Consider the following 10,560-nt stretch of genomic DNA (forward strand, 5'->3'; position numbering starts at 1 on the left):
AGAAAAAGTTGTACACCTACTCCACTGCCTTGCAGCAGACCTAAACTCTGCAATGTCATCATATTTGAAATTTCCCAAATTTTCGATGATATACAACTGGGTATGCTTCATAATTTTTCACACTTATTTATCATTTTCGCTTCTCACACTACAAAATTATTTCCCTCTGACCAGCCCTACCGTCGTTTACTCCCTCTCTCGAAGATTTTTGAAATTGCTGTAAACCTACCATCGATTACTCACTCATTCATCCATAGCACGGTAAGCGTACATCGCAAATTAGGTATGTTCCACTGTGACCGGTAAAATTTAGGATGGTTTTTGTGTGTTCCCGCAGCTGATTTGGTTGTATTCATTTCAATTTAGGGTTTATGTGTGTTAGGCTGTGTCGTTCTAATTTTTAGGCATTTTGTTGATTTTTTAGTTTTAATTTTCAATTCAGATCATTGTTGCAATGTCTTCTTCTAGTTCTCAATCTTATGGGTCAAGTTTCAATTAGAATTGGCCTCGTCCAGAGATTGTGAACTGTAATCATGATCTTGAGGCTGAGCTAGTGACATCTAGGACGGCTGCTAATCCTGGTCGACGGTACTATCGTTGTCCAATATGGAAGGAAGATGATTGCAGATTCTTTCGTTGGTTTGATGCGGGTCTATCGCCAAGCCAAGACACTTACTTCCAAAGAATCAAGGTCGAACGAGACAAGTTTGAAGAACAACTCCAATGCAAGAATATTGTGGAAGGTTTTCTTGAGGATAAATTGCGCATGAAAAGTGAGGAATGTGACGAGCTGATTGCAGATTCTTTCGTTGGTTTGATGCGGGTCTATCGCCAAGCCAAGACACTTACTTCCAAAGAATCAAGGTCGAACGAGACAAGTTTGAAGAACAACTCCAATGCAAGAATATTGTGGAAGGTTTTCTTGAGGATAAATTGCGCATGAAAAGTGAGGAATGTGACGAGCTGAGGTTAAAATTGAGCATGAAGACTGAAGAATGTGTAGGTCTTAAGTTAGAAATTGTTAAAACCACCAAAATGTCCCGAAATGAAGTACAAAACAAAACAAACGTTTTGTTGAATAACACCCGACGTCCAAAACCTTTTGTTGAATAACACCCGAGGTACAAATAGTTCGCGTCATGAAAGTAGATGGCGCAGCGCATGTAGGCCGCCAATGTCAGACGGTGAGCTGAAACGACCGATATGCCCTTTTAGGGCTTAAGGGCAATATAGACCGAGAAAACACGATTTATGATTATGTAAAAGGATAAGATTATGTGGAGGTAATTTTTTTCTTAGGGGCCTGTAATATAATTTTTGAAAACGTTAGAGACTTTTTAAGTAGTTCCCTCTCATGAATAATCAAGATCTAATTGAATTTTTGAGGTACGTAGAGTTGTTGATTTTTGTGGTGACACCTAAATTGTAAAAATATAGCTGAATTTAAGGAGCTCGAGTATGGATGGGTGCAACAATTTAATATATCAAGAAAGGACTTTGGAGGGCATATTCATTACAATATTTACACGACTGGCATAAAAAGAAGAAAATGTGAACTACAAATATAGTTCTTGAACCATGTGTTTATTTCATCAATGAACCATGAAATATTAAAATATCTCCAGACAACCCTGGACTAAGCGTTTATCTCGAAAATAGCCCGTTTTCACTGTTTCATGACAAAAATACACTTTTCGGGGTTTGGGCAATTTGGTCTTTTTACATTTTAAATCTGATATTATTTTAGTGATGTACTAAATCTGATATTATTTCAAAATTATCATTCTTCTTCCCTTTTGTCATCCTTCACTTTGTTTCTTTATTTCAATATTAGATTTAATTTTATAAAATTAAATTTTAAATTTTGATTTTTAAATATCAATAAATTTTTTTAATTTAACTTTAATTCATTGACACTATAAATATTGATTAAAACTATTAATTTTTTATATTTAATATAATATTCAGCTGAATTGAAGAAGTACAGATTAATCATGATGGAAAAATAAGAGCTATTCTATTTAACCTTCGTTCAGTTATTATAATTGCTTGTGATTAAATATTATGAAGTTGACTAAAAATTTGATACTACTAAAAATTTGATATAGGAGAATTTTTGTTGAAATTTTCTAGTTAATTTTGGTTGTTTTCAAATTAATAAATTAAAATTATATTAGTCTTACATTAGATGCATATTTATTTCGGAATAAATCGTGTTATATGATCTATCTATAATTAAAACTATTAAATATTGATTAAAACTAAGGCGTCGTCGTTAGGGCTGGCAATTTTTGACACGACACGATAACACGACACGAACCGGCACGAAACTAATGGGTTTGGGTCAGACCTTATCGTGTTCGTGTCCTTATCGGGTCGACCCATTAAGGACACGAAAATTTCGTGGTCGTGTTCGTGTCGTCGTTCGTGTCGGGTTCGTGTTATCCGTTAACAATGCGTGTTCGTGTCGTGTTCGTGTTATCCGTTAACACATAATATTTTAATACTATTATTCTTATTAACACATAATATTTTACTAGTATTATTATTATTATTTTCATTTTTCAATACTTATTTTCGTGTCATTAATGGGTTCGTCGTCGTGTTGACCCGAAACGGTTCGTGGCCGTTAATAGGTTCGTGGTCGTGGTTCGTGGTCTCGAGGGTAGCGGGTCGTGTTCGTGGTTCGTGTTTGAGGTTTTCTTAACGGGTCGTGTTCGTGTTTGTTGTTATCGTGTTCGTGTCGTTATCGTGTCGACACGATAACGACCCGACACGCACGATTTGCCACCCCTAGTCGTCGTACCTTATTGATTAAATATAGACACTATCAAATATTGATTAAAATGATTAATTTGTTATTTAATAGTAATTTTAACAATTAAAAAATTTATTGATATTTAAAAATTAAAAATTAAAATTTAATTTTATAAAATTAGTCTAATATTGAAATAAAGAAACAAAGTGAAGGATGACAAAAGGGAAGAACAATGATAATTTTGAAATAATATCATATTTAATATATCACTGAAATAATATCAATTTAAAATATAAAAAGACCAAATTGTCCAAACTCCCCAAAACTTCCAAAATGGTATTTTGGTCACGGAACAGTAAAAAATGACCATTTTCGAGATAAACGCTTAGTCCAAGATTGTCTGGAGATATTTTAAAAATCCAGAGTTCATTGACGAGATATACGTATAGTCGTGGGACTATTTTTGTAGTTCACTCCTAATTATATAACGTCAAGTGCAATTTTAAGTTTATTAACTTGTTTCCGAATGTTAGATGTCTTTGAGTTAGCATATTGATCAACATGCAATATGACAAATGAACGTTTCTTAATGGCGCCAAAAGAATAAAAAAAACAAATAAGGAGGCTAGGAAATACTTTCTACATCCTGTTCCTGTACACCTTTTGACTTGGAATAAATTTTAAAAATATAATAAAAAATGAATTAAAAAACTAGTGGATGTGAATTATATTTGTATATATTAGTTTTATAATAAATTAAATAATAAATTGTGAGTAAGAATGAATTAGTAGAATGTGGAACCTACCGCCGAAAGTGATAAAAGGGAAAGGAGACAAATTTTTGGGACAAACGAAAAATAGAAAGGGAAAAGATAAACGTACATAATTGTACATGTACATAATATTTTAAAAAAATTTAGATTTAAGTAAATTTAATTAAAAATTAATTTTGTTATTTATTGTAATAGATGTAGCAATAACAAAGAAGTGATATAGAAATTTTATGTCGAATCGTAGCATGATTTCGACTATGATTTGAATTAATATACAATATTTAGTAGAAAATATATATTTTATTAAATATACAAATATTTAAGTATAAATTTTAAATCTTTCTTGAAGCGTTGTAAAATGATTAGTATGAAATTTATTTTAAATCAATTAATGTTTATAAAATGATTTTCAATGTAAAATGTTTAAAAAAGTTCGGTTATGTACGTACGTATACGTACGTTTATCACTACTCAAATAGAAATTAGTGAAAAACTTTATGAACATACATTTCGTAGAAATTAGGACATGCAACGTATCACAACGGATTGTGTGGATTTAGACATGTAATAATGGACAAGGAAATAGTCTGGATTCTGGACTATGTGGATTTGGACATGTAATGATGTAATAATAGACAAGGAAATAATCTAGACTTAGCCATTTAGACATGTAATATGGACAGGGAAATATAGATTATTCTCCTATTCCCTACCAAATTTGAACACCATAGCCGATCAAATAAAACATTGCTACTTGTATACATGTAAAATTCCCCAATTTTTACCCTGAATGAAAACAAAAAAAAAAAAATCCACAAGCAATCAAATAAAACAATGCTATCTATTACTTGATAAATGTAAAATTCCTCAATTTCTTCCCGAAATAAATTTTATTCCTCTGGCCATTCAGGGATTTAACTAAGACTATGCAAATAGTTAGAAAAGTATCGGATAATTCCTATCCTGACTCAATACTCGTCAAATATCGGATACTCGTTATCAGAAAATAATTGGATCATCACTGAGACCAGGTTGTGAAGAATTCAAAAAATACCTTGTACCCTCTCACCTGATACTATCCAACTACGTGGATAGATGTTAGGGTTGGTGACTTGGAAAATGATTTTACTCGATTTTAACCCCTCATTCGGTATTCACCTGTCACCACTCACATCATATTTATCCCCTAAAGTCTCCTAATTCGCTAATAGAACTGTCTACCCAGATATTGGGTATCGCATAGTATGTGAACTGATCTGAAAAATAGTTGGACATTGTCATATCAGGTACTCGATACTTGCAATTTCTAGTATCAGGTATGGGATCACTATAACAATTTTGGCGATTTCGAGTATCAAGTTGGTCGATTAGGTATCGGGTATACTCGGATATCCAAGTGGGTGACCCAACTAGTAAAAATGGAAGGCAAATAAAGTTTACCCCAAGCCCAAGTCAGACTATGTTTGTCTTAATCGGTCTCATGCGGACCGCTGACCGTCAGGCTCGCCATCCTCACACCGATGTCGTGTTGGGGTTTTGGTGCCCCTTGCACAGCAGAAGACTTGTACAAAACAAATAAATCAGACAAAGATCTATTTGACCGATTATGCGATTAATCAATTCACATGTTAAACAGATAATTGCATGCTAGAACGCAAATAATTCATGCTTAGAAAATATAAATCCTAAACATGATTTCTACGGTTTAGGGTTACCGATTTTGATTCTCCAAAGAATCGACGATTGCTCGCGTCTTCTCCACGATGATGATCTTCGAATACTAGACCACAAATCTTCTCTCTGGTTCCCGAACTGTACTCCAATATCGGTTTGGGCTGATCTTACTAGAATACTAGGACTTAAATAAAGAAGACAGAAGAAATCCTTTTGGGAATAGGTGAAGAATTCGAAATCCTCCACAGCTGGAGAGTTCGAAATTTTCGAAAAATTTGAGAATAAAAATTGTGATAATTCTGTCTCCTTTATTCTCCTATTTATATTAAGTTCATTTTGGGCCCAGACAGAGATCTATGGAAGGTTTTGGATATTGGCTCATCCAATTTACTTTTTACTAATTAAATTGAACCCACAATTTAATATAAGTTATAATTGGAATATTACGAGCAGCCACTACAGAAGTAATATTGAACTCCGTCCCCATCCAAATCCGAAATTACAAGTAATCCGGGTTTCCGTTGTTTATTATTTATTTCCCGCGCTTAAGATATAAATGTCCATTAATTAATTAATGTCTGCTATGGACTTAATTAATTAATATCTTATTAATTCCAAGAGTGGACTTAGCAAGAAACATTTATTTATTATTCATAGAGTAATAAAACTCCAATTGGCCAGTTTTCCGAATAATAAGCTCCTCTTGAGGACATTATCAAACGAGACTCACCTCGCGCACGTTTCAACATAATAGCAATCCTAGCACCGCTAGATATTAATCACCACTACCCAATATATCGGGATTATTGGGTTGCGAAAAACCCGCACCATTTGATAAGTCAAAGTAGTGCATAATCAATACCGTATGCTCAATACTAACATATGTAGATTAAGAAATAATATTTTATCAAGACCTAGTCTTTCAGTAGATAGCATAAAGACACTTCTTGCTGTTAGATCCATTCAATGCTATACCACACCAATGTCATCTTATTTCAATAAGGCTTAGAAATATGCGCACTGACATTGCAACCTTTCACGATAGGTAGCCAAAGCCTATCTAGGTTGTGAAATTCTTCTTTTTCTTTTGCAAAGCATTGCATAGATCTGACCGTGTTACCTTAAAGTGGACGACGCCCACAACCGGTCTACAAAGCAAAAGACTTAGACTTTGTTTACTTCTTATGCATTCAAATGTTTGTAAAACATCTTATAAATGCTCAAGCAAACACAATGTAATAACAATAGTGATTCTATTCGTGCGAGACTGCTCGAATAATACTGAATCGGGTTAAAAGTGGATTGTAGAGTTTTACGTATACAAGCAAGATTCTATTCGCGCGAAACTTGCTCGAAACATGTTTTTCAGTATACCAAACCTAACGTGTCGAGCCCGCCAACCTCACACACGGTATGAGCTCCTTGGCCTTGTTCTTGTATCATTTTTTCGGAAATGAATTAGGACAATTTTTTGTTGATAACACACAAAAAGAATAATATTGTGTTCCAACATCCAAGCTGAGGTCACTCTTACATGTATTAATATTGATTACGTGAACAACATATGTAAAGGACTTGTTAACATGTTAAAAACGACATTATCCTGTGTATGGGAATAAACGAAAAAACGACATTATCCTGTGTACGGGAATAAACGAATCCATGTTTATATCCAACTAATTTTATTTTGCATTTTTCGTTTTAGGATTTTGAATCCGCCATTGGACTCAACTACTCCCCACGTTCTATAATAGTAGAATCATTATATTTTCTTCACTAATTTTGGAAAAATAATAATTAATAGTTAAAGTGGAACGACTGAATTATGGCGAGACAAATGGATTATTATATTGTCTACCATTAGAACAATATTTGGACCGTTTGTGCGATATTAGTACATTTTCCTTTTCAGACTCGTAAACTGATATTGTTTAGACATGTGCATGTAATAAGAGGAAAATCTAATCACTGAAAAGTGGTAGTATAGAATTAATAGTACTCTATTTTATAATTGTAGGGGGTGTTCGGTTGGCAAGACTAAATCTCATGATTAAATATATATCATGTTTGGTTCATAAGATTGACTCCCTCAACTTAATCCTAGATGGATAGTCTCATGATAATTAGTCATAACTTCCCCCCTCCAACTAAAATAATCCCACAACTTAATCCTAAATGGATAGTCTCATGATAATTAGTTATGGCAACCGAACAATACCGTATATGATTAATAGTGCTTTATAATTATACTTGATTAATAATACTTGATAGTATCTTCTAAAAGATTGTCCTTAATTTCATTTTTTTTACATTAAATACCGCAAATTTTCTGCATTTTACATAAAATATTTCACCATACAAAATCCGGTAATCAAACATGATTCATTTCATCCGAGTTTGGAGTGAAAATCTTTTTCCACCTCTACAGATGAAACAACGGCCTTTTAGCAGAAAATGAGTGTGTTTTATTTTCCCAATTTTCAGTCTGGGAAAAGATATTCGTAAATAATTTCTACGTACATAATACCCTTAATATTTTCATTGGACTGAATCGGTTTTATATTAACCGGTTTTATTATAATTTATATTGTTTACTTACTAAATTACCCCTATTATATTTTAATACTAAAAAACATTAATTTTGATACAAATCTCCATATCCAAATACTCATACTCCATCGATTAATCCTTTTAAGTTCCACCTTTTATGCTCCTTCAAATACTTCATTTATTAGTATCTGCGCAGGAGTGGCCTAAACATAATCACTTCTAGATTATTTTTATTAGTCTATTCTTTTAATCTTAATAATAATTTGAATATTTTAATAAATTAAATTTACATATTTTAATCTCCTATTCCTACTCATCGATTATATCAATCTCATCAAATTAAATTACATTCTACAATCTTATATTTCCTAGTCGACATATTAATTATATTTCTAACTAAATCTCCTATTTCTACTCCATTAAATTAAATCAATCCAATTCAAATCTCTTATTCACACTCTATCCATTAAAAAATTTAAATATACATATTTATTTGTCGTTCTTCCTTATTGCTGAATAGTGAATACGTAGACTCCGCATAGTGAAGCACCAGAAATGAATAAATGAATTTCATTATATTTAATGGGCAACTAGAAATCAAATAAGAATATAAATGGCGTAAAGCATATATGTATTAGATTATGTTAACACCATAGTAAATGGGGTTAATCACCTAGGCCCTAGCATCTACATAAAGATTAGTTTACAAACAATAAGATAGATATTTAAATAAAATAAAAGAATAACTTCATTATATACACTTAATTGAGGAGAAGATCCTCAATAGTGTGGAAAACACAGCAGCAAATGTGGTGGAACTCAACGGCATAGTTTCTCAAAGCATTGAATCAATTTTCAGTTTAGTAATTGATTATCTAACTTCAAAGCTACTTGAAAGGTTGGTTGAATAAGATTATTAAATGGTAGTATATTATAAAATTTTATTTATTAGATATTTAACTGAATGTCTGTAGTACAATATGATAAGTCAACTAATATTTTTAATAATATTTTCTCTTTTTTCTGTATAAAATACTTTCTCTGTCCTATATATATAAACCAAATTTATAAATAGACCGAATTTCCTTTTGATTTCTTTAAGCATATTATATAGTAGTAGTAACTAATTAAGTACTCCCTCCGTCCCAAGAAAGATGATCCCTTCTTTGGGCGATACGGGATTTTATGCAGTTAATTTTTGTGTGTTAAGAGGAGAGAGTAAAGTAAGAGAGAGGGAATAAAGTAGAGATAAAGGTGTTTCCATTTTAAGTAATGGGTCATCTTGATTGGGACAAACCAAAAAGGAAAGTGGGTCATCTTCAATGGGACGGAGGGAGTATATGGTTTTAATTTTAAGAATTTTATAATTTTAATTTTTTATTTTCTAAAATTTGATTTCTTTAAGTTTTAATATCTTAGAAGTTTACAGACGAACATTGATTTAAAAAAATTCACATGTTCTTATTTTATTTATTTCATATTTTTAATATATTCAAATAGTATTTCTCTTTTTCTTTATACAATACTCTCTCTGTCCCATTAAAAAGGCCGAATTTCCTTTTTAGTCTGTCCCACTAAAACATGCAATAAATTAAAATTTGATATATGGTGTAATATTACTAATGGAGTTTAATGTTTACGGTTTTGATTTTGATTATTTAATACTTTAAAATTTAATTTATTTAATTTTTAACTTTTCAAAATTATAATTTCCTTAATTTATAATTTTTGAAAGACTATGTTGAAATCCGATCAATAAATAATCGCATGTTCATAATTTATCTATTTAAATTTTAATGATATGTAAATAACATTTTCTAAGAGTTCTTAGCTCAAATATTTGTAACATGCAACAATTATAATCGAATATATGATATACTAAATACTCATTAAATTTACAGTTGATTTTAAAATTTTCATAATTTCAATTTTAGTTCTTACTTTCCAAAAAAAAATTTCTTTTAATTCTTAATTTTTGGAATGTTATATTGAACTTTGATAAAAAAAAAAATATATGTTCCTAACTCATCTATATAATATTTAAAGATATATAATTATCTTTTAATAAATATTAGAAATATTAGCTCAATTCTTTACTTTATAAAATTTTAATTTCAATAAATTAACAAATTTTACCCCCGACTCGCTGACCCCCGTTTGGCTAGCGGCAAACTAACATTTTTTAATGTATTTTTTTAATAAATTAGGAGTAGAGTGGGGCGGTGGCTCGTGTATGGAAGCCCGGATTTTATTTTATTATGTAATTTTTTTGATTTTTAGTTAATGTACTTTTTTTTATTTAAATAAAATTAACAAATTTTTCCCGTATATATGTCGTAAATTTAATTCCGTATTGTGAGTCTCCTATATGCGTTCCTCTTCCGGTTTGATGCTTCGATTTCTGGATCGAAAGGTTCTAGAGGCAAGCCTTTAGAACGTGTGTGCATACACCTGAACAGGAAACACAAATGTGAAAACTCGAGAAATTAAAAGAAAAATAAAGCAGTAATGTCTGAATTAGTAATCTTGATTATTATCACGATATCAAGCTATTTAACACAAAAATTGTCCCCGGCAACGGCGCCAAAAACTTGACTCAACTTTATTTTACCCAAATAATACCCGCAAGTGTACGGGGTTATCGTAGCAAACAGCAAGCAAGAGTATATCGTATCCCACAGAGACAATTTAGTGTAAACCTAAGTACCACGAACAAATTTCAACTACTATCCAGACGATCGAGAATTTTGGTTTTAAACTAACAACTACTAAAAGCATATAAAAACAGAGATTAAAATAAAACAC

This window comes from Salvia hispanica, chromosome 6 (assembly GCF_023119035.1).
Source record: "Salvia hispanica cultivar TCC Black 2014 chromosome 6, UniMelb_Shisp_WGS_1.0, whole genome shotgun sequence".
NCBI lineage: Eukaryota > Viridiplantae > Streptophyta > Magnoliopsida > Lamiales > Lamiaceae > Salvia > Salvia hispanica.